The following is a 25,930-nucleotide window of genomic DNA, read 5'->3' on the forward strand; positions in this document are numbered from 1 at the left end:
TGAACCCAGTATTGTTTTTGTAGACTTTCTGTCTGATTTTGTTTTGTTTAAACATTCTTTGCCTTATCGGTCTTTTGCTTGTGTATTTTGGTTTCTGGTTCCCCCATCCACTCCCAGTGTTCCTTCTTGTTTTGTGGTTTGTGTGAGGGCGCAGTGAAACCACCAAACTAGATTGCTCCATAGGTAGCAAGAAAAGTTCATTGGACATCAAACTGCCCAGGCTATCCCTGGGGAGCGGGACAGAAAGAAGCAAAATTGTGGAAAAGCAAGCTGATTTTATGAGAACAGCGTGAGGGTTTTTGAACAGATACAGGCTGGACTGGCAGCTAGGTGCCCTTGCCCAGGATAATTGACTTTGGGCAGATTAATGGAGGTTCCTGGTAAACAGAGGCATGTCTTACGAGGTTCCTGGGGGATGCTGGATTAGGTTTCTGTTTACCCAGTCAGAGTCCTTCTGGGACATTGTCACTGTCATTTTGGGGGCCCTGATTTGGACCTAAGTTTTAAAAAGAGAAAAGAGGCATGGAGTTGGTTCGGTGGGGTGGTAGGGAGGCTATGGGAGGAGTTGAGGGATGGAAAACGCATGATCTGAATATATTGTATGAGAAGAACTTAGAGCGGGTTGCATTACCCCAAAGCCCACCCTACACAGCCAAGGGCTCATACAGGTGCTTTCTTGGAGCTCTGCACTTGCGGGTAGCTCCACAGCCCTGCGAGGTCTGCACCTGGAGCTCTGCACAGTGGCTCCACCGCCCTGAGAGGTCTGCACCTGGTGCTCTGCACAGTGGCTCCACAGCCCTGCGAGGTCTGCACCTTGGAGCTCTGCACAGTGGCTCCACAGCCCTGAGAGGTCTGCACCTGGAGCTCTGCACAGTGGTTCCACAGCCCTGCGAGGTCTGCACCTGGAGCTCTGCACAGTGGCTCCACTGCCCTGCGAGGTCTGCACCTGGAGCTCTGCACAGTGGCTCCACAGCCCTGCGAGGTCTGCACCTTGGAGCTCTGCACAGTGGCTCCACAGCCCTGCGAGGTCTGCACCTGGAGCTCTGCACAGTGGCTCCACCGCCCTGCGAGGTCTGCACCTTGGAGCTCTGCACAGTGGCTCCACAGCCCTGAGAGGTCTGCACCTTGGAGCTCTGCACAGTGGCTCCACCGCCCTGCGAGGTCTTCACCTGGAGCTCTGCACAGTGGCTCCACAGCCCTGCGAGGTCTGCACCTTGGAGCTCTGCACAGTGGCTCCACAGCCCTGCGAGGTCTGCACCTTGGAGCTCTGCACAGTGGCTCCACAGCCCTGAGAGGTCTTCACCTGGAGCTCTGCACAGTGGCTCCACAGCCCTGCGAGGTCTGCACCTGGAGCTCTGCACAGTGGCTCCACAGCCCTGCGAGGTCTGCACCTGGAGCTCTGCACAGTGGCTCCACAGCCCTGTGAGGTCTGCACCTGGAGCTCTGCACAGTGGCTCCACAGCCCTGCGAGGTCTGCACCTTGGAGCTCTGCACAGTGGCTCCACCGCCCTGAGAGGTCTGCACCTGGAGCTCTGCACAGTGGCTCCACCACCCTGAGAGGTCTGCACCTGGAGCTCTGCACAGTGGCTCCACCACCCTGAGAGGTCTGCACCTGGAGCTCTGCACAGTGGTTCCACAGCCCTGCGAGGTCTGCACCTGGAGCTCTGCACAGTGGCTCCACAGCCCTGCGAGGTCTGCACCTGGAGCTCTGCACAGTGGCTCCACAGCCCTGTGAGGTCTGCACTTGGCCAGTAGGTCTCCTCCCCAGGCAGCTGTTTAAGGCTTCTGTAACCCGGGGAGGAATCTTCTGGTAATGTAGTAAACTCCAGCTTCCCCAGAGAGAAGGACCGTTTCCTTCATCTCGGAAGTTCCTCTCCTGGAGGGAACATTTCAAAAGAAACTTATACAACAGCATGCTTAAGGCAGAATTTTAAGCAGTGACTAAGTGGTTTTGTAAGGATCATACTCGTGGGGAGTAATATAGATGGTATTTGGATTCTGCCACTTCTAGAAATACAAACAAATAAGTGTGAAGGACCACTACACCAATGTCTCTGGGGATTACTTTCTGGCTCGTGTTTTCCAATTTTATTTATTTATTCTTTACAATATGTGAAAAAAGTTTTAAAACACACAAAGAACACAATCACTGTCAAGTGTGAGTTATACCTTATATGGGGGTAAAGTGAAATAATGCATGTACTTGGGGGTAAAGGAAAATAATGCATGTATTTGGGGGTAAAGTGAAATAATGCATGATATGGGGGTAAAGGAAAATAATGCATGCATTTCTTGGTCCTGATATGCAGTGGAAGCTAAGAACCTCTCCAACTTACTTGCAAGCTGTTGATGATTCTAGAATTTGTTACCTGTGGCCGCAAACACCTTAGGATCTTTTAGTGTTCATGATGTTCCATGGGGGATCTCTGACATAGGCTCTGAATAGTGATTTGCTGCTGTGAGGTTGAGGAGGAAAGAGGGGTTTATAAGCCATACCAGAGTTCTCACATCGAGCAGACAGCCTAACTTCTCTAGAGCAGTGGTTGAGCGTGTGGCCAGGCAGTCGTGTTCACACATCTATGTTTGCTCTTCATCAGTACCGTATCTTGGGACCTGCACAACCCTCTCTTTCTGATCCTGGGATCTACCCTTCTCACCAGTTTTGACAGCCAACAAATTGGTTAATGAGATTCAGTGAAGCCGCAGGACATTTCATTTGGTAGGGCCGTGTGGCAGGGGTTTGTCTTTTGAAGTGGGTTTGATGCATGTCTCCAGGTGACTTTTGGTACTTCCATTTCCTGAAAAATAAGGTTGCTCTGTTCCTGGTTGTACCTCCATTTTGAAGTTTCATTCTGAATTGAATTTGAGAAGCAGGGCTTTGCTGTGTAGCCCTGGCTGGCCTGGAACTTGCAGCAATTTTCTTATCTACCTTCCCACGTGCTGGGGATGCAGGCCAGAGCCACCAGACCTGACCCACATTTTCTGACAATGAAAAGTGTTCCTATTTATAGGGCATCATATGATGTTTTGATACTTGTATGTTCAAATCAGAACTGTCTAAGGGTCCCCATGGTTGTGGTAAACACCATGACCCAAAGCAACTCATGGAGGAAAGCGTTTGTTCCATCTTACAGCCGGTAGTCCACCCATCCAGAGAAGTCAGGGCAGGAACTCATGCTCAGGCCATGGGAGAGCGCTCCTTACTGCCTTGCTCCTCATGGCTTACTCAGCCTGCTTTTTCTTAGCACCCAGGTCCATCAGCCTGGTGTGGGGAGGGAGTGGCATTGACTGAAGTGAACTGGGCCCTCCCAGATCAATCATCAATCAGTAAAATGAACCACAGGCTCATTCACAAGCCAATCTGTTGGAGTCATTTTCTCAATTGAGATTTCTTCTTCCAAAATGACTAGCATGTGTCTAGTGGACATAAAATTAGCCAATACAAGATTATAATATTCTCTTTAGGTATAATTTCTTCACAGTTAAAAATATTGAAAAACTATTTAGCTCACATTTATTTGTTTGTTTATTCATTTATTTAATTTATTGAGACTGAGTCTCACATGTAGCCCTGGTTAGCCTGGAACTTACTATTGTAGACCAAATCTGACCTCAAACTCACAAAGATTTGCCACCCTCTGCATCCTGAGTGCTGGAATTAAAGACACGTGTCAGCATGGCTGGCTCATTTTAGTTAAAATACACAGTACATTATTGTTACTTACAGCCACCCTGCTATGCATGGACTTTTGTGCCATCATTCATTCATGGGATCATTGAACAGAAGGCTTTTTACTGGAGCTGGAAGACATGGGCTGTCTTCTGCAGTGAGCACTTGTCCCAGGTGCAGCTCAGCAGTTCAGACTGTGACATATGGTGAGTGTTATCACAGAACATTGTCTATGAACTAAGGGTTTAGAGAACCTGGGAGCTCCAAGATTTCCAAACCGGATGGTTGTTGAGCCTCATTGTATAGGAGGAGCTGGCTGATTCATTGAGGTGGAGACGGGGCAGAGTAAGGGCGATCAGGAGAGGCTGGCTAGACGCTATGGCTGAGCAATCCTGCTAGGTAGTGGAAACAGTAGAAGCTACACAGGAAAGTTCGGGTTGAAAGGGTTGGTGCAAGGCAAATGGCTGAAGGCCTCATCTCCATAGTCAGCATTGTGGTCTTCAGAGCTCTGGGAAGATTCTTATGCTGGGGATTGTCGAGACGGAATTTGAATTTTAGGACAACTGGAAGTGGTAGGAAGGGAATGAATTGTTGGAGGGAAGAAATTTGGAGGCAGGAGCATGGTTAGGAGGTTGTGGAGGCAGGAGCATGGTTAGGAGGTTGTGGAGGCAGGAGCATGGTGAGGAGGTTGTTGAGGCAGGAGCATGGTTAGGAGGCCTGAGCTAGGATGCTGGAGAGATGGTAGACAGCTCATGCACGTCAGCAGTGGCAGGATGGAATGGAGAGATTCTGACTATGGCTGGGAGGTCCACGTGAAAGTGTAGCCATTTGAGGAGATGAGGTGGGGAAGGAAGGCTCAAATGAAGGTCACCTTCCAGATTTCTGGTTTGGATGGAAGGTGCTGCCCTTTGACCAACGAGACCACAGGATGGAGCTGCAGTTTGGGAGGCAAATGAGTTCAGCACTGGTTTTGTGGAACTTGCAGTAAGTACCCAAGACACTTGGAGTAGTTATCACTTTCAGTGGACGTGAATGGCCAGGGTTCCGAGTGGGCCAAGGTTTGGGTTTAGGGGCACCAGCGAGGCAGTGAGCTGATCCAATAAGAGGTCAAGATCAGCAGAAGGGGTGGGAAGGTCACAGTCCTAAGGGCACACCCTCTCCCTCTTGCAGGGGGTTTAAGAAACAGGAAGCAGAGCAATCTATAGATGCCAACGAGAGCCGGCCGAAGGGGGTGGGCTGGGGAAAACAGCAGGGAAATGTCAAACCCAGGGGCTGATGGGGTCCGTTCATTGTAACTGGCAGGTCATTAGTGTGTCGTTGCAGCAGTTGGGGAATAGGGAGCAGGGACAGGCAGCTGCAGCAGGGAGAATGATTTCAATTATGAAATCAGGGCAGAATTGCAACAGGAAGTGTAGCCTACCCTCATAAGAAGTGAGGCTATAAAAAGGAAGACATAAGGAGTCCTCGGTGTGGCTGCCTCGCTTGACGGGCTAATGCTTTCTAAAGGTCTGTTTCCTAATGTGTTCTGCTTGCAGAGTGGAGCCTTCGCAGACTCCGCGATTCTTTAATTTTCTTGAAGTGGCACTTTTTGCTTTGTGTTTGTGATTTAAGCACTATAAAAATGCCCAGCTACAGCTTGCTTCCAGAACGTAAGTTCTGCTTCTTGGCATGGAATTCTTCATGAAGCCATTACCTTTGAAGTAGTTTGATACTTTAACAACAACAAGCCCATAACAAACCCAAAAGCTGGGAAATTGAAATCCTTAAGAGATTTAGCTTGTTTATAAGAAAGTAAAAGATGAGAATACACAAGTTTATAAGCCTAGGTTATGCTTAACTGCAAGTGATTCCCCCCCCCCCCAAGAATTTCCACTTTTTATTATCTTTGGAGTACAGACTACAAAAAAAAAGTGAGAATATGTGCAGGTAGTTTGTATTCTGGATTATTTTTTCAGATTGAAATTGGCGGGTGTTATGGTTTGAATCTGAAATGTCCCCCACAGGCTAATGCTGTGAGTGCTCTGTCCCCAGCTGATGCACTATTTTGAGAGGTTCTGGAAACTTTGAGAGGAGAAGTCTGACTGGAGGAGGCAGGTCATTGGTTGGGACAGGAGGACGGGCATGGTTGTTGGAGGCTTTATTACTCCTGCTCGCTTTTGGTTGCATTCTCTGCTTCCTGGCCCGCTGCAAAGGCGTGAACTTCAGTGCTCCAGTATGCCTTCCCTATCACGAGGGACTGAACCTTCAGAAACCTGAGCCAGAAGAAATCCTTTATTCCTTTTAAGGTCTTCTGTCAGGCATTCACCCCACAGCAATGCAGAAGTAACTAACACAGTTGGTGTCCCACCTTGGGACTGGAGAGATGGCTCAGTGGTTAAGAGCACTGGCTGCTCTTCTGGGGGACCCAGGCTCAATTCCCAGCACCCACACAACCATCCATAACTCCAGTCCTAGGGGATCCAACATCCTCTTCTGGTCTCCACAGGCCCTGTACCCCTATGGTGCACAGACATATATGTAGTCAAAACATATATATATAAAATGAAGAAAAAAAAAAGAGAGAGAGAGACTCACAATGTGTAGATTTGTAGGCCCACATTAATAAAGTGGAGTGGGAAGTTACTTCATAAAGGCACATATGGGGATGATTTGCTGTATATTCATCCATTCTGCAAAAGTTATCAAATCTCCACAAGGTCAAGGTTTTGCTAGATTCCGTAGGCAGGAACTAAGATTAAGTAACACCTCTGGTAGTTGGTAGAGCTGAGGAGCACCTCATGCAGGGATGAGAGGAGAAGGGAGAGGTCCTGCTGATGTAACCAGGGGACACTTTGGGGAGAAACGGCTCCTGAGCTCTTTGCTGACACCGGCTCTCTTTTACTAGAGTCACCTGACCACCTTGACTTCTTCCTTCAAACTCTTCACGTGTCTGATATTTCCGGGCTGTGTCATCCAGTGGCGACTCCAGCCCCTGTCTTCCTGTCCGGAATTGCGCTGTATCCTAGGTCTTCTGTTCCTTCTCTTCACTTCTTCCTTGGAGACATCACTGACTGGTGTGGATTTGAACATTCGCAGACATGGGTGATGGCAGTGGTGGGACTTGAGTCTGAGTAGCACTGGTCCTCCATTGAGCATTCTCATCTTAAGGTCTCACTGGCTGTTGACACAGAGCTGGTTTAAGTCTGAACTCTCCCATACAAGCCCAGTTCTATTCCTTCCTTCCATCTGCCCTCCCTTGGCACTACTGAGCTGCTGCGGGGAGCAGGAATATATCATAAGAACTCAGCTGGTTATGGCAAAGTCACTACCTGGAGGGATCAAGGAATTCCTTCAGAAGAAGCCAAATTCCAAGGAGCTTTTGGTGTTATTTGGCTTATTATATATCAGCTGTCTTCTGTTATGAAAATCATGTGTGCCTTCATAGTTTTCCCAATTGACTTTTTCCTAAGAAGGGCTAACAGTGTGGACTGATCACTCTCTGGACATATGCATTCCAGGTATTTGGAGAACAGCCTCAGGAAAGGCTTTCTCTGGAATCAGATATCTCCTTTAGCCACTTTCAAGGACTAGCAGTAATAACAGTCCACATGAAAGTCTCCTGATTCAAGGTAAATTCCACAAGGAGACACCGCTTAGGTCAGGTGGACCTTAAGTAATAGCTTTACACAATTTAGCTCAGACTCTCCTTTCTTACAGCCTTACTAACTTTATAGACCTTTAACTCCTTATCTAACCACTTCTAGGAATATTTAGATAACCTTGTGTGCTGACAGCTATGCTCAGTCAGAACCCCAGTTCAAGCCTCCCTGTAATTATCATCATTGGCAGCATCCGGCCAGGTCCATCCCCAGATGGAGGAAAGTACCTTATCAAAGATACCTCTGTACTCTCTAAGAACAGACTTAAGCACCCAGACTCCCCATTTGAGAAAGCCTGGTGAATGTGCCAATTAAGCTTTACTTCCTCCTTTCCCAAACCTTACCTCTAGTTCCAGGTCTCCCTTTAACTATTACCAGAGGCATCTAGCTGTACACAGGTTGCCTAGCGACTGAGCACACTTTCCCCCACCCTGCTGAAAAAACGGCAGATAGCTTGGATGGATAGGAGCCACAGGAAAAAAAGAAGGTAGTTTTATTTTCTCCCATTGACCTAGCAACTTATAGATTCTTAACATTTTCTACCAATCACATTGAAGATTATAGTTGAGCACATAAGAGCCCTCTTCTTAAATATTATGTGAATTTAGCCTTTAGTTAATTCATTAGTCACTTCCCCTTTGGGTTGCAAATGGTAATTAACAATTACTGCCCCTCTGTGTGATTGGTATCACCCCTCCGTTTGACCCTGGAAGACAGACAATCACTGCCTGAGGAAATTCAGGCCAGGTGACCTGAGTGATTGTGATTGTTTGGGTATATAACTGTAAAGCTAGAGACAGATGATGATTAAAGTGAAGGGACTAAAGAGCTCTGTGTGCTGAGATTCTGTTTCCTGAAATTAGTCCTCACATTCGTAGTTCTCCCTCCTGAGCCCCTGGGATGTATAATATTAAGGCCGGTCCCTCTAATATTATACAAGACTGAGTGTCTTGTTTTGTGCTGGTTGTTGCTTATCTTTTTGTTTCCCCAGACAGAGTCTCATATATCCTAGGCTGGATTTGAACTCATTATATAACTGAGGATGACCCTGAGCTGCTGACCCCCCTGCCTCTCCCTCCTAAGTGCAAGCACTAGCATCACAGGCATGTACCCCGTCGATGTGGTGTTGGGGAGTGACCCGGGTTGTCACGCATAGTAGGCAAATAGCCTCCCAACTAGGCCACAGCTCTGGTAGTTCTTTTGATACTTAAAGCTCTGAGCCATTTCACCATGATGTTTCTCTTCCCACGATGTCAAAGCCACTGTTTTATTTCTTGTTATTCTTCCCAGTGTATTTAAAAACTTGAATTCTAGCCATGCCTCCTTAGTTCTGCCCATTGTCTGGGTACTTAGACCCCTGCTATGGTCTTCCGGCATTCATCATCTTCGTCTTCCTCCTCTTCCTTTTCTGCATCCCCTTGCTTCCTCCCTACTCTAGTTATAATGGTGCTGGGTAGCTGCGTTCTACGGATTGAAAACCGAGTCTCGAGGGAAGTGAAGAGACCCCAGAGGAGAAAGCAGCAGCTCCGAGGTGGGGTTAGCAGTCAAGAGCACTGCCAGAACAGCTGGAGGAACTGGAGTTCCCGGTCTGTGGGAAGGGAACTCTTAGACATCTGGAGAAAGGCTCTCTCTGGATATACAGTAGGAGAGAGTAGGTTCAGGAACATGGGGGCGGGGTTGGAATTCCAACTTTTAGAGGTGTGGTTGAAGAAGTGAGAGTGGAAGAGTATGCAGGGCAGGTTTGTGATGGGCCTGCAGGCCAGCCTGGAGACGCTGGGCATCTCTCTGGAGAGCATGGGATCTGCAGGCCAGCCTGGAGACGCTGGGCATCTCTCTGGAGAGCATGGGATCTGCAGGCCAACCTGGAGACGCTGGGCATCTCTCTGGAGAGCATGGGGCCTGCAGGCCAGCCTGGAGACTCTGGGCATCTCTCTGGAGAGTATGGGGCCTGCAGGCCAGCCTGGAGACGCTGGGCATCTCTCTGGAGAGCATCTATGGAGGTGACTGGAATGGGGGAAGGGGATTTGTAGACAATGCTTTCTTTTCTTTGAGGCAGGGTCTCATGTATTCCTGGCTAGCCTTTGAGTTCATGTACACCTAAAGGGGACCTTGAACTCCTAATCCTCTTGGGCCCAATGGCTGGAATTACAGGCTTACTCCATGGTGCTCCGTGCAGGGCTAAGGATAAAACTCAGGGCTTTGTGCTTATTAGTCAAGCGGTGTACCCAACTGAGTTGTATCTCTAGCCCCCGGGCACTTTAAATGTGTGTGTGTGTGTGTGTGTGTGTGTGTGTGTGCCTGTGTTATGACACGTATGTGTAAGTGTGTGCAGACCAGAGGACAACCATAGCTGTTGGTTCCCACTTTCCACCTTGTTTTCCACAGGCTGTTTGTTGCTGTGTCTTAGTTAGGATTTCCATTGCTATGAAGAGACACCATGACCACGACAGCTCTTATAAAGGAAAACCATTTAATTGGGGTGGGTTATATTTTCAGAGGTTTAGTCCATTATCATCATGGTGTGGCATGGTGGCATGCAGGCAGACATGGCGCTAGAGAAGTAGCCCAGTGTCCTACATCTTGACTTGCAGGCTACAGGAAGTGTTCTTTCTCACTGGGTGTGGCTTGAGCATATATGAGACCTCAAAGCCTGCCTACATAGAGACGCACTTCTTCCAACAAGGCCACACCTACTCCTACAAAGCCATACCTAATAGCGACACTCCCTTTGGGGGCCATGTTCTTTCAAACTACCACAGTATGTATTGCAGGCTCTCTGGCCTTTGGTCTCTGGGGATTCTCTTTACCTATCATCTTGCCACAGGAGTGCTGGGATTACAGATGTGTGCTAATGCCTCTGCCTTTACATAGCTTTTGGAAATCTGAACTCAGGTCCTCACAACTTGGGCAGCAAATGCTTGACCCTCTGAGGCATATCTGAAGCCCCTTGAAAATACGATTTTTAAGTAAAGCTGGAAGTGCCGTGTAGGATGGCTTTGAAGGGAAGGAAAACCAGTTTAGGAGGCCTGGCAGGACTCTGGCTGTGACATTTTTATTTGTTTTCTCTGATTCATTTAAGTTCTGGGGACTGCTAGGTTAATTTCCATCAGATTGCTCTGCAGCCAGAAGTTTCTCCGATCCCACCTGGCCCTGAGGTCCTGCAGCCACTTATAAAATAACCACTCAGAGACTTAATATTTATTACAAACTGTATGGCCTATGGCTCAAGCTTCTTGCTAACTAGCTCTTATAACTTAACTGAACCCATTTCTAGTCATCTATGTATCACCACATGTTCTGTGGCTTTACCTGTGTGCCATTACATGTTGCTCTCTGGGTGGTGGACTGGCCTCTCCCCCACCTCTCCTTTCTTCTCTCATTATCTCTCTGGGATTTTCTCACCTGGCTCCATCCTGCCCTGCTATAGGCCAATGCAGCTTTATTTATTAGCCAATGGGAACAACATGTATTTACAGTGTACAGAAAGACATCCCACAGCATTGCTCTGCTCGGGTGCAGTTGGCAGGTCCCCACACCTCGAGAAGTAATGCTTCTGCTGGCTTTGGAAGGCTCCTCTGCTGCTCTTCAGCCTGCCCTTCCAGCCACGTCTCTGACTCCCCGTGAGGAGCCCACTGGTGATCTCCTACAAATTGAATTGACTCATAATGATTCCATTTCCTATTTTCTTTGCTGCTTGGAAAAGTATTTGGATTGAAATCACATTCAGCTTTCAGCATATGCATAGACCCTCCTCTCAGCTGGAGTGCTCCTCCTCCCCCCTCCCTCCTCCCTGCCCCCCTGAAAACCTGGGTGACATGGGTCCTGTTTGATAATGAACAGCTGACATGGCTTCTTTGTAGCTGCCGCCACTGTTAATTAGTATTCACACATGACTTGTATGTTTTTACATTTTATTTCTCCCATGGTTTATCACCTCCTGAAGGGCTGGGGTTGGGGTTAGCAGTCTTGGTGGCCACAGTCATTTTCATCCATTATAGCTCTAATTATGGTCTTTTGAACATGATACTTGCTGACCTTCAATTTTATTTTTAACCTGTTCAAGCAACCAGAAAGACTACAGAAGACGCTGAGGCGCCAAGAGCTAATGGACTCGAGGGTCCTGGATTTCCCCGCAGAGGTGGACACACTCGGGAGGGACATTTGGTGTTTTGGTTTCCTTGTGTAAGGAGTTTTCACTAGCATAAGGATGTGTGGAAACCCTCCTGTGTTAGAGGATTCACAGTTCCCTCACAATGGGAACAGACTCATTTGATTCTAGGGTCTGGAGACATGATTCCAGGAAAACCAAGGATGTGGTATTGACTAAGTCAGACGTTTTTCACCGCATAAGAAAGATAAATATGGATGCTTACACTCTTCTGTCAAGTAGGTAAATAAACAAACGTGGCAGAATCAAAACCAGCTTCATGTGTGTCAGAGAGACGGTGGCAGGCATGAGGGTTAGCCGGGGCTCGATGGCAGGAGAACATTGCCTAGGGGTGTGATGTGCCCTTGAGATGAAGGCTGTGTGTGTGCTCAGGATTCTAGGAGAGGTGTCCTCCTACCTTCAGGGTTGAAAGGATTGTGGGCATGAGATAGTAAGCTGCTGTGACGTGGGATGACTCCAGACTTTCACTGGGGACCTGGTGCTCTAATTCTGCAGTGATGTGGACATGTATTAATGTAAGTGGTAAGAATTGGAACCGTTAAGGTAGCTGAATCTTCCTTGTGTGCTGTACAAAAAAATTACTAATACGAGTGAGGGGGGTGAGGAGAGAGAGAGAGAGAGAGAGAGAGAGAGAGAGAGAGAGAGAGAGAGAGAGAGAATGCGTGCAAGAGAATAAACAGTTTTAAGCCCTCCCTGCTCTCCTAGAAGCATTTGCTCACGGAAAGAGATGACCTGTTAATTAGAAGGCATCCTTGCCTGTTCATTAGACCAATTATCCCGAGGAATTCTTCCAAGCAACACTTAGTCTTGAGCTAATTATTGTGTAGCCTTGAAAGCAATAAACTGTACTTTCAGAATGAAACTTTGTAATTCAAACATATGCACAGTTTATACAGACGTTTCCCATAATTAGAGTGGCATCATAAAGGGGGGTTGGTTTTTATGAAAAGGATTTTTCATCTTTTCCTGGGGAGATTATAATGAATTATTGGATCACTGTTTAGATCAGCATAGTCTTTGGGGGGATTGTATTGTTTAAAAGAAGAGGGTTTTTTTGTGTGTGTGTGTGTGTGTGTGTGTGTGTGTGTGTGTGTGTGTGAAGGTTTTTGTTTTGACTGTTTTGGTCCTTAAATAATTAAAAAAATATTTACAAGAGAGGTTGAAAGTAAGAGTAATATATTATATTTGTGTGTGAAATTATCAAAGAAGAAAACTAATATGGTATATAAAATATATAAAAACTAAAAACTAACTTAGAAAATGGAAAGTGTGTGTGTGTGTGTGTGTGTGTGTGTGTGTGTGTGTGTGTGTTGTCATGAGTGGAAGCATATGCTTGAATAAAAATAAGAGAAACATTGGTCAGGCAGACACCTGACTCCACATCTGCTGTTTCATCTGGAAGAGCTTCTCCTGAATGGGCCACTGTTAAGCGATGTAGTGAAGGAACATGGAAGGTAGACTCTGTGATCTGTTAATAACCATCCATGGAAATGAGCCAGATCACCACCTATGAGACAGGCTGTGCTGTTGAACACTTGGGCAGTCCTAGGCCTGACATGTAGGGCCACATGTTTCAAGGGCCCCTGCCTTGCCTGAAGCCCCCCTTCGATTCTGATCTGGGTGGGTGTTCTCCAGCAGGGTGAGCTTGCTAATAACCTAATGTGCTGGGCTTCAGCCTCCTGACTGTGTGTGTGTGACCAGGCGAACAGCACCAACCCTCGGGGCTGCCCCGTTACACAGGAAAGGGTGAGGCTTTGATGCACTGCCCCATTACACAGGAAAGGCCCCCCCTCACTCCACCCTTCACTCACTCATTCACTCAGCCTCTGTCTACCGAGCAGCACTCTGCAGGGCCCTGAGACTGGGGTTGGGGGTCAGAAGTAAGATGAGGTTCCTCCTCCTGTTAGAACCCGTGTACCAATGGGATGAGATGCATCAGAGATAAATAAATGAATGAACAAGTCCAGGTACTAATAAATCTTCCACAGACAATCGGTCAGGGAAGGAAAAAGAGTGACTGGTTTAGGGGGTGAGGTCAACATTAGCTGTGCAGAGGGGTTCGGCAGAGGCTTCTGAGATCCTGACCTTTGAACTGAGACCAGAATGACAAGATATCAATGTCTGCTCACCTTTGGTTTGGTGGCTCCCTCTGTAGCCTTATTTTCAAATCTCCCGCCATTTCTACAAAATCCTTCTTGCCAGCACCTCTTTAGGAAGGCTTCAGCTTCTCTCCCACCAACTAGCCCCTGTTCTGTGTCTACTTCTTTCTTTCCAGAGCTCATCCTGGCAGTGCCCGGATCTGCCTAGCCCTACGTGCCCCTTCTGCCACACCAGTGGGATGCTCACCCACCTTGTTCTGTCTCAGCTTCTGGAGGAGCTGGGCTCTGTTGTTGCCCCGTGACAGGAAGTACAGGATGGGATTGAGGCAGCTGCTCAGGCTGACCAGAGGTCTACAGATCTTGTAGGCCATGCTGGCTGCCAACAAGAGTTGGCAGTCCTGTGAGTTCCAGAAGCGGTTGACCAAGAAGAAGGATCGGGCAATGTGGAAGGGCACAAAACAGAGGGCAAAGAGGCTACACACCAGCAGGATGGTCCGAATGGACTTCGCACGGACCATAGAGCCTGTCCTTGGGAGAGCCTCCACTGGGTGTGCCAGGCTCCTGAGCATCCGAGAGTAGCACATCAGAATGATCAAGGAGGGAAAGACGAAACCAGACAACGTCAGAACCATGCTGTAGGCAAAGAAACGATTAAAATTCTCCGGCCTGGCTGTGTCATAGCAGATCACCTGGCCATTTACATAGCTTGTGTTGGAGAAGACCAGCGTGGGCAGCAGTTGGAGGACTACCAGGGTCCAGGTGGCAGCAGCCGCTCGCCATGCATGCCGGCGAGTCCGGTAGGACAGTGAGCTCAGGGGGTGGCACACACCTAGGAAGCGGTGCACAGAGATGCAGGTCAGCAGCAGGATGCTGCTGTAGAGGTTGGTGTAGAACAGGAAACGCACCAGCTTGCACAGCATCCCCCCAAAGAACCAGGTGTCGCCCACCGAGTAGGTAATGATGAGGAAAGGCAGGCTCAGTATGTAAAGCAGGTCGGCCACCATCAGGTTCATCAGATAGATGGTGGCACAGCTCCAGGGCTTGGTTTGGCTGCAGGAGAGCCATAAGACAGCTCCATTGAGGGGCAGCCCTAGGATGAAGACAAGGCTGTAGGTTAGCGGTAGGTAGACTTGCTTGTACCTCTCTGAGAAGTAGCAGGCACCTTGCTCCTTTGAGGCATTCATGTCTAGCTTCTCCATCTCCAGGAGAAGATGGCCTCTACTTCTGCTTCCCCTGGGAGGAAACAAAACAGACACAGTTCAGCATCAGGACCTCAGTTGGGTGCTAGCCTCCATTGACCTGGCATTCAGCTTTGCTCCCAATCTCAGAGTCCTTACTAGCAAGAGCAGCTCCAGGAGGAAGAGTTAAACCCGATCTCAAACTGAGCTCCGGATGTCTGGGGCTCAGGGGTCTCACATTGCCTTGTCTGGTCTCTGCTAAGGGAAGAATTGTGACAGCACTGTCATTTAAATGGGGCCCAGAGAAGTGCCAGTTGCATGCCCCCTCCCCCTTGTTAGAACCCTTTGCATAGACTCAGGAACTTTCTCAAAGGAGACACTCCATCTGAGAGGGTGCTGCACCCCCGGGGTGATTGGATACTGCCCACAGTCTGGTGCTAGCCACATATACCATTGTGGATCGGAAAGTGGCCCAGGGCTTTCAGGAGGATTAGGGAAAACAGAGGTTTTGCCTATAGGCGCGGCGGGAGGATTGTGATTTGTATCTCTTTCAGGATTTATTAACTGCCTATTTGAATACTGAGGACAATTTGCTTATTAGCCATCTCAACCTCCTGAACATCTAAGGAAACAATTTTGAACTGCGAAGCCAGGTGCAGTTTCTTCCTTATTGCTATCCAGGCTGACAAAACAGGTCCAAAGGATGGGCCCCGACAACAACAAAGTGAATCTCTGTCTCTGTCTCTGTCTCTGTCTCTCTGTGTGTGTGTGTGTGTGTGTGAGAGAGAGAGAGAGAGAGAGAGAGAGAGAGAGAGAGAGAGAGAGAGAGCAAGAGAGAGAGAGAGAGAGCGAGCGAGAGCCTGTGAGCCTGAAGGTTTCTGTCCCTTTAGGTAAGTCAGTGTGTGGTCAGCCAATTAGCATGGAGACCAGGGGCTAGAAAGCTGTCTAAGTCCAAGATTTAACATTCGGCACTTCCTATTTAGACAACTCAAATGAGGAGTGGAATAAAGTCAAGGTGGCGGTGTACACTTCTATTCACACTAGAAGGGAGGCCTGGGCAAGATCAGTTGAACCCGAGTCTGAGGCCCAGCTGAGCAATACAGCAAGACAAGCAGCCAACCAACAAGGAAGGGTAAAGCGTGGCGAGAGAAAAGCTTAAGGGAGGTAGTCTGGTGGCTCACCCGACTGCGGACAACTGTACTGTACAGAGCTGTGTTCACGATGGAAGCAGCAGGATGGAGGCCGAGCAGAGGGCCAAGTGGGTAACGAGTGTGCTGTGAAAGCATAAGGACCCGGGTTTGATCCCCAGATCCCTGGTCTGAACAAAAGCCAGGCAAGGTGGCACACACTTACAATCCCAGTGTTGGGAAGGTGGAGACACGAGCCCCAGGGGCTGGCAAGCCAGGCCAGCCTCCTTGGTAAGTTCCTGCCCAGCTGAAGCTCTCATCTCCATCAAAATAAGGTAGAATGTCAAGTCTCCTGTGACACTTAACTGCTGGCCTCCACAAGTGTTTGTACAGGTGTGCATGTCACACACACACACACACACACACACACACACACACACACACACACGATGATGAAGACACCATCTTTGCTCTCCAGGATCTCACACCTTAGTGGAGAAGTTAGAAATAGATACAGCTAGTTATAAGATCTGAGAAATGGTCACAAAAGCCATGGAAAAGTGGCAGGATATAGCCACTGAGGGGACTGAGTGAGGCTTCTTAAAACAGACAGCACCTGGGGATGATGCTTCTGTGAGGAGGGAGATTTCTAAGCAGCACAGTGATGGAATAAGCCTGGTTCATCTTGGGTATGCACTTGACTGAGTTAAAGGATACCCAGAGAGCTGATAGAACACTGCTTTAACTTTGTCTGTGAGAGTGCTTCCAGAGGGGACTGCCATTTGAATCAGTGGGCTAATTAAGGAAGAGCCTCTGTCACCCAGTATGGCACCATCTAATTGGTTGAGGGCCCAGAAAAGACAAAAATGTAGATGAAAGGGAAATCTACCCTCTTCACTGGAGCTGGAAGTCTGGTCTTCTATTCCTGGGCATCAGAGCTCTAGGCTTCCTGGCCTCTAAACTCCAGGACTTTTTTCAGGGACCCCTGTGGTGATATTGTGTTCCCCAAAAATATTGTGCACCCTAATAAACTTAACTGGGATCAGAGAACAGAACAGCCACTACACATATAGGCCAGAAAATGGTGGCACATACGCCTTTAATCCTAGCATTCCAGAGACAGAGATCCTCTAGATCTCTGTGAGTTTAAAGCCACACTGGAAACAGCCAGGCATGGTGACTCACGCCTTTAATCCCAGGAAGTGATGGCAGGAAGCAGAAAGGTATATAAAGCATGAAAACCAGGAACTAGAGCTGGTTAAACTTTTAGGCTTTTGAGCAGCAATTCAGCTGAGACCCATTTGGATGAGGACTCAGAGGCTTCCAGTTTGATGAAACAGGATCAGCCGAGGAATTGGCAAGGTGAGGTGGCTGTGGCTTGTTCTGCTTCTCTGATCTTCCAGCATTCACCCCAATACCTGGCTCAGTGTTTGTTTTCATTAATAAGACCCTTTAGGATTCATGCTACAGACCCCCATTTCTCAGACGTTTGTACTCAGACTGAGCTCTGCTACCAACCCCCAGTCCCCAACATCCGGTCATCACAATGTCGGACATTTCAGACAGCATGAGTCAACTCCTCTAATAATTCCCAGGTGATCTCTCTCTACATTCTTTCGGTCCTGACCATCTGGAAACCCCTTCTCATGGATGTATTTGAAGAAGATATTGATAACGCCATAGGGCTGAACCCGGAGCAGGAAGAACCAGTCAGGTCAGGACAGCTGTTATAGGGTGTACCGGTGAGTCATGTGCCCCGGGGAAGGCCAACCAGGATGGACAGAGAGCAGGGAGCTGACCGGAGACACACTACCGAGGCAGGAGTGCCAGGCCTTGGGCACGACGCACGAGCCAGAGGAGGATTTGAGGCTTTCGGGTTCTTGAGTGTTGGGGACTTGCATGGTGAGGCCCAGGCCTTGGGGGCACAGTGGAGATTGGCTCCCGAGGTTGTGGGAGATGGAGGTTCCTCGTGCCTCAGGGTGATAAAGTTCACCGCTTCTCTGACTGGCTTTAAAATCTACCGGACAAGAAGAAGAAAGCCTTTTGTTTGGGAGAGGGAAATAAATGTAGTTTTTATTCATTTCGTTCCCTATAATCTTTCCTGCTGGGGTGCTGACAAATGCTTAGTTATTTTTAGTGAAGCTGCCTTCCCAGCTCAGTGTGGGATCTCAACAGGACGCTGAGACTCATTGCGAGCTCTGGCAGGCCGGGCCTTTCACACATGTGACTAACCTTGCGAATCAAGCATTACCACTGTTTTACTGACAAAAGTCAGAGAACACTTTAGGGTACCTTGTGGGCCTCAATCTGATGGGCAATCCTCTGGTTGGGTCACTGACTTTGGCCCCAAACAAGACCTCTGGGGTGCTGTTTATAGTACTCAGAAGGCTGAGGCAGGAGGATTGTGAATTTGAGGCTAGCATAGGCTACACACAGAGCAAGTAATAGGTCATTCTAAATTACATGGCAAGATTCTGTTTCAGATGATGATGATGATGATAAATACACCAAAGTCTCATCCACTCTTTTAGGTAGAGATACAAATTTAAATCTAAGAGTTGATTTTAGGGTTTAGTATTTTTCCTGCATCTGAGAAAACATATTTTTGAGGTGATAGGGATTGAAGTCAGGACTCATGCTTGTTAAACACTACTGAGCTACAGCTAGTCCCTGGAGACCCCTCTGTAACAAACAAAGCCATTTAATGGAGGCTCATAAATATTCCAAGACATTAATTGTTTATTTTTACCGAGTTATGTTTCCCAAAAATCATTGGCAAACTTATCTGTTTATGTATCAATGTATGTACTTACCTGTTGACACACTTATATGGTATATATCAATTTAGTACTTATTTACAAAAAATAGTCACTCACTTAACAACATAATTATTTGTTTTTATTGTTTATTTTAAATGGGGCAGTGTAGGTACAGTTAATTCTATGGTGGATTAATTAGCAAATGTTTTACTTGGAATTAATTTTGTTTCAAATCTACTTGATAGTTTGCTGCTATTTCGACAACTGACCACTGGATGGCAATAGAGACCAAGGCAGTTTTCAACCTTCCCTCCTGGCCCTCACGCAAATGAAGACCCGGATTGGGGTTGGGCTTCTGTCCACAGCATGGACATGGACGTGTAGAGAAGCATGCAGAGAAGACACAATTCATTGAGGACTGCCCCCACAATGCTCCTACCAATCAACCCGTCACTTATCACTGCATCCACAGTTACTATGCTGATTTCACACAGAGAAACCAGAGTCTCAGCTGAGAGCACCCCTTCATTGTGGGTGACTGTTGTACAGAACATTCTGGGAGGTAAGCATGGCAGGCATTATTCTCTTCACTGTGCAGTCGAGAAGCTAAGGTTCAGAGAGGCTTACTGAAATTGTGTCTTGTGGGGGCAGTTGATGCAGGGCAAGCTTGGACTTCTTTTTACAAAACCAGATCTCAGGAGAACATTTCCTTATCTCTCTCCCTCCACCACAATTGCCCCTCCTCCCTCAAAGCAAAGCTTGGAATGAAATAGCAAGTCACCCACATACACACACATACTCACTCACTGTTGTATTGTCTTCACTATGTACAACAGAATCTGACCTCAAATCAGAAAAACAACTTAGAAGAACTCAGTAGTTCCCCTTTATCCTGGATTTTACTTTCTGTGATTACAGTTGTATGAAGCCAGCTACAGTCCAAACATATTAAATGGAAGATTCTAGCAATACAAAGTCCCTAACTTTTAAACTGTGTGCCGTTCAGAGCAGCATGTTGAATGGCTCTGCCCCATGGACCTGCTCTGTCAGGTATATACACTCTGCAGAAGCTCCCTGCCTGTCCGTCACTTGGTAGCCATTTAGGTTCTCTGAACTCTGAAGTCAGAAATTTTAGCTTCAGTGTAAGATGTGAAAAACCAAAATGAAACACCAATAACAAAAACTCAGCATTGCAGCATCACTGTATGGTCAAGGAAGCTCCGTCGGTGTCTCTAAACTTAGAACCCTAAGAGATGATGTCTAAGAAAAATTTTCTTCTTTCCTTTTTATTTAGTATCAAAGATCTTTAAGTATATCATGCCTCATGTGCCATGTATGAAGAAATAAAGATTGGTTTGGTGTAGGGCGAGAGAGGAAATCAGTTTTAGAACCCGAGATAAAGTCGTTCAAGTCCTCAGAGAGACAGGATCCTTTTCTCCACCCATCCTCACCCCAAGGCAGAGAGCACCTCTAGTAACTTGCAATGTAAAAGCTAATATGGATACCCCAAAGCTATTCCGTGGGAAGGCTCACTCTGTCAAGGAGGGGGGTAAATAGTGTTGTCTTAGCTTGAGTCACACAGGAAGCAGAGCCCCGGCTACATGTGCTACCATTTTTTGAGGGACACAGAGGGGCATGAGCAACAGCATGCCCACAGAGGGAGCCAGTATGAGGATTGAAGATATGTGTTACTGAGGTGGTCCCCACAAAGGGCAACAGAGTGCCTGGCTCTAAAGGACTGTCCTCTGAGAACCTGAGCCTTCTCGGTGGCCCACGTGCAACTTCTGCTGGTCAGGGACAGGAAGGGGAGAACAGTGGTCCCCATGCTACTGTCTCCTGCTGGTCAGGCCCACACTGCACAGGGACATCTGCACTGTTCTTTCTGTGTTTTAGAGATGCAAGTTCCTCGGATGGGTCCATGACAGCTGATGCTGGGAACGTCCTGCAAATAGAGAGGGGCACTGGGGAGAGGAGACAGTGTGAGAATAAGCTTTGGCTTTTGTCCTGAGACATGCTTTACAACCATCCCTTGAGGTGTCCATCTTTCTCTCCTTACACATTGTTTCCGCTTGGGAGAGGAAAGGCTTCTGTACACCCCGACCCAGATCTTTCCATATGAAGCGATTGTTCCAGCATATTTCTTTCTATCTTCCCAGATATTTGTGTCACAGTTTTTTTCCTATTTCATACCTTATTTTCCTGACTTAATGGTATATAAATGTCCATATTTATTTATTTTTTTTTAGAAATAAAAGTTTTTAATTTTGTTTCCTGACAGGATTTTGCTGTATGGTTCAGGTTGACCTTAGACTGGCAATCCTCCTGCCTATAGGTGAGGCCACAACACCGGCCTCGTTCTTAGTGTGAATACAGTTCTGCTTATTGTTTCTTCGTGCTTTGGGATTTCTGAGACAGCTTGAGGATTGCTGCGTTGGTGTGTGGAAGCCTTTTCCCTTTAGGCGGGTTGGGTTTGATCCTCCTAATAGGTTGGGTGTCTCTCTGAACCTTCTGTGTGTCTGCCTGTGTACAGGAAAAGCATGACAATATGGTGGCACTTGCATTTTGAAAAGTCACTGTGCCTGCTGTTTGAAGAGCAGAGAGCTGCGTCAGTGAGGTAAGGGGGCACTGTGCCAGTCTAGGAGAGACTGTGATGGGTGGAGTCCATGAGGTGGCAAGTGAGATTGAATGGGTGATGAACAGAATGTAGGAGGAGGGAGGCCGAACAGACTTCTCCCCATATCAACAGGTGCCTTAGCCTTCTTTTTTATTTCTCTACTTCATGCTTCTCTGTTCAGTTTTTGCTTCCTCCTAACCTCCCATGATTCTCCCTACCCCCAGCAGGTATGACAACCTGTGACCTCTGGGCTGCATGCACCCAGGATAGCTATGAATGTGGCCCAACAACAACAACAACAAAATCTTGCTTTAGAATTATGAACTTTTAAGATGTGTTGCAATGTCAAAATGTTGGACAAGCCTGCTAGCGTATCCTTTGGCTTCTGCTCTTGTTGGAGATCTCTCAGTTTCTGCACAGAGCCCCAAAGTGCTCCCAGGACATGGTGACTGGTCCCAGTAGCCGGGCCACTCACACGATGTAGACAAACACTCCCATTGTTTGGCTGTGTGGTCCTTCATAGAACCTGGGGCTGGGGTGATGACACCTGTGGAGTTAGGAGCAGATCACACTTGGTGAATGAATGTCCAGGCCTCGCTGCTCTGGGAGCACAGTTCTCTCAGAAGGGGCTTGTAAGCGGCTGGTTCATGGTGCGTCCTGAGAGGACAGGAAACATCCAAAAGAGAAGACACGTGCAAAGAACACATTTTCTTTTTCAACCCATTTTTCTTTAATCCTTTCTAAATTATGGGCTTGAGTTCTGAAATGTATGACTGTAAAATAAAATGTGGATGGAAAATAATAGTTGAAGTCAGTCTCTAAATGCAGAGTTTCATTTATTAAAAAAACGTATCAGCCAGAGCTTTGCTCTGAGATATTTTGTTTAAGTATAAACCACCATAAATTTGAATTGACTTTCCTATTAGTGATAGAAGGCAGTTATTTATGTTTATGGTAAGAGAACAAAGTGGAAAAATTTGAAGCTGGTTATGTACAAAGCTGATTAAAAATGGTAGACGTGGAGAATGCAAATGAGCCTTGATTTCATGTTCAGTACAACACGTCAGAGGTGAGGTTTCTGAGAGCCCTGGAGTGAAATATGAGGGGAGACTGTGGAGTTGCAAGGGGTTTCATTTACACACATGGCTTGTGTATTAATATTTTCATTGATTTATTTTCATGCCAATATGTCTTGACATAAATATGGTGATCTATAATGTATTGACCATAAAAGTCAACATTATTTTTAAAGCTGACTCAGGGAGATAAAACCTCATTGTTAATGCTGATATATACAGTATGCTGCCCTGTTGAAAAGTTAACCTATCTTCGCCTGATCCTGACTGAGTTAAGTGAGAGGGGCACACTGTAAAGGGGCCTAACCTTTACTGCGAGTTATGTTTCATAGCCAGTGTCTGATGGCCCAGGACATGAACAAAAGAGAAGAGCAGAGCGTGTGCTCAAGACCTCAGGAAAAACTGGAAGCTGAGAAGCATGGCAACTACCTTTATACCTGCTGCTCAGGAGGCAGAGGCAGGAGGATCTCTGCATCTTTTAGGCCAGCCTGGTCTACATATCAAGTTTCAAGCCAGCCAAGGCTGTACAGTGAGACCCTGTCTCAAAAAACAAAAACAAAACAAAAACCACAGCAGCAGCAGCAGCAGCAGCAGCAGCAGCAGGGACAGCAGCTACAATAGAAAAAACTGCCAAGGAGACAGCCGCTTGGCAAACAACCGCCTTCTTAGGGGAAAGGCCCAGGATGCCCCACCCCCACCCCAGGATGGACACCACGAGCCCTTCATGTCGGTAGTGACTGTGGTGATGAGCACATGTATACCAGGGCACTCCAGAACAGAACTGATCTTGCCAAATCTCCAGATGACCTCCAGGGTGTCAAGCTGTAGTGGGAACTCTGCTGACTCACCTGATACCTCAGTCACCACATACCACCGTTGAACATTCCTTAAGACAGTCCCTTCTCTGGTTCATCCACTGATGAACGACTTTCTTGCTGGTGAGAAAAACCCATGTCAGAGGTGATGAAGCAAAAATAGTAATGTATTGGTTCCTATAATCCCTGTGTCCTGGTGGGGCTGGCTGTAGGTAAGGCCTGCAGCGGGAGCCCACACGGTACCACCAGAACTGCCTTAGCTCTGCCCATTTCTCACTTCACTTTCTCCAAGTCTCCTCCATGCTAATATGCGTTCCGCTTGCCCACTTGGTGCCAGAGACTGACCATTTCCATCTACTCATGTGAAAATCCAGTGAGAAAACTGTCTCCGTTCAGAAGTCCTGAGATTAGTCCCCGATAATCCTTAGTCCTATTATCTTGTGTCAGGTTTTATGTCTGTCCTGGGAAAACTACTTGGCCAGCAGAATGACATGCATTGGCTGGCCAAGGCCTTTGTTGAATGCTTCACCCATAAGATCCAAGAGAGAAATAGATGACTATACCCAAGTTCTGTGCATCGAGAGAGAGACAGAGGTGGAGGGATGCCATTGTCTGAATAGAATATCATAGGGAATATTTTAGCAAACTATGTGGCGGAGCAAACCCAGCCAACACCAGTAGCTTCTCTTACAAAGTAAGCTCACACTGTGTCTCCTTTCACTCCTTTGTATTGTTTGTGATGCCATGTTTCCGAACGTGGCCTCTAACAGTGGAGTCCCAGGGCCTCGCCAGCTCCAGGTCTTCTTTCTTCCCAGGTGTGTATTCACTGTCAAGGTGATCATGTCCAGGGCACTGTGAGGAGGGAAGAGTATCCTAGCCTGGGGCACCCTGAGTCAACCTTGGCTAACACTAGAGTCAATATGGCAGGTCATGGAACTCAACGAGAAATATTATTTAATGAGGAATCTCCAGGGGAAGGAAGGCTGTTGATAGAAGTGTTTTGAGAATGAAAAGCACTTGCTAGTCCTCATCCTTTATTCTGGCATTAGGGGCAAGTTTGAAGAATATTTATAAGTAGTTATCCCAGAGACAGGAAGAATCCAGCGAGCTAGCCAGGCGGGCTGTACTCCTGCTAAGGGTTGGAGTGCTCTATACTTGCTCTTCTCATTGTGAAATTGAATTTCTGGCTGGTTTGTTTGCTGGAAAAGTAACGAAATCTGAGTGAGATATTTCTGTCTCCTCCGCGGAGGTTTATTGCAATCCTGGAATATGTTCCTTAACCCAAGGTTCTGGTTACCGTCATGCTGGCTTTGTCTGTCTGTCATGGAGGACTGTGCTTTTCAGTTTGCATGTCATAAGGAACTGTATGTATGAGGCTGTCTGGAGTAAGAGATTGCATTTATGCTCCTGAGCTGTCATGTGTCCATCCATCAGCAGCTGTGATGGTCTTGCTGACTTTGCGACTTCTCTGCATAAACCCACAACTCACTGTCTGGAGAGGTCCTCTGTCTTAGTTTCCTTATTATAAGTTTACTTGAGAAAGAGAACGTGTGACTCTGGGAACATACTTTGTAAAGAGTAGATGTACTCTTCACACCACCTGTGCCTTGAGAGCCCCTAATTCCTGCCAACATCTCTCTGTTCTTTCCTTTGCACCCAGACTCTTATAACAAACTCAGAACCACCTGGAGACTTCAGAGACGTCACCACCCAATGGTCAGCCCCAAGCTCCCAATTTCCTCACCCACGAAATCTTCTCTGTGTGCGCATGTGTTTATGTGTGTGTGTATTGTGTTTGTGTGTATGTGTTGTGTGTAGTTTGCCTCTGTGTGTGCCTCTCTCTCTCTCTCTCTCTGTGTCTGTGCATGACCATGTGAATGTGTGTGTGTAGTTTGCCTCTCTCTCTCTCTCTCTCTCTCTCTCTCTCTCTCTCTCTCTCTCTCTCTCTCTCTGTGTCTGTGCATGACCATGTGTATGTGTACACACCTGTATGCTAGAGGACAGCCTCAGGCTGTCACTCCTCAAGTGTTGTCCATCTTAATAAAACATTTTTAAAAATTTATTTAAAAAAATAATTTCATATATGCACGCTTGCTCATTGACCACTCTCAACTCCTTAACACTTCTGTGCATCCTTCCTCCTCTGCGCCAGGTCTCTCTCTTCCTCTCATATCTGTTCACTTTGTTTTGGGGCCTACAAGATTAACCAGGGCCATCTCTGTGACTGTAGATTTCGGAAGTCCCAGTTGGAGCCTGGTAGGCTCAGCGGAGTATACAACTGAAGACAATGATTGCTTCTCTTCCAGAATCTATCCACAGTGAGTAGTTCAGGGTCAAAGTGTATGGCTCTGTGACTCCTTCTCCTTCCTTGACCGATTGTTTGAAGTGGGCCTGGTCCAGATAACTCCTAGTTGCCAACTTTGTTGCACCATCCTCTGCACTCCTAAGTTGTGTGGCTAAGAGTCACATCAGTTGCCTGCCGAGGGTCACACTGCTTCTATGACAGCAGCATGGACTTTATGGCTGGATTCAGTATGTCAGGCAGATTAGAAGTTAGTGCAGGACGACACATACACGCAGGCCTGTGTACATCTTCACATATACCTCCTTATGGAATGGGGTAACCAAGGTCCAGAAACATGTGAGAGAGGTGGGTGGTACGGGAGGCAGCAACAGATGCAGTGAATTTTAATAGAGCTTTTCCTAGTCATTAGGCTCCTCATTTGGATGCCGATTCCAAGCAGGCTAGGTCTCTGATGGTTTTGAGAGAAGAGGCAGGTGTTTTA

General features: G+C 47.2%; 1 pseudogene; it reads right to left on the minus strand.

The window, feature by feature from the left end:
- Positions 1–1,165: 1,165 nt before the first annotated feature.
- On the minus strand, positions 1,166–14,834 carry LOC131913717 (uncharacterized; annotated as a pseudogene).
- Between the last annotated feature and the right edge of the window lie 11,096 nt (positions 14,835–25,930).

The sequence above is a fragment of the Peromyscus eremicus genome, chromosome 6 (genome assembly GCF_949786415.1).
Source record: "Peromyscus eremicus chromosome 6, PerEre_H2_v1, whole genome shotgun sequence".
Taxonomy (NCBI): Eukaryota; Metazoa; Chordata; class Mammalia; order Rodentia; family Cricetidae; genus Peromyscus; species Peromyscus eremicus.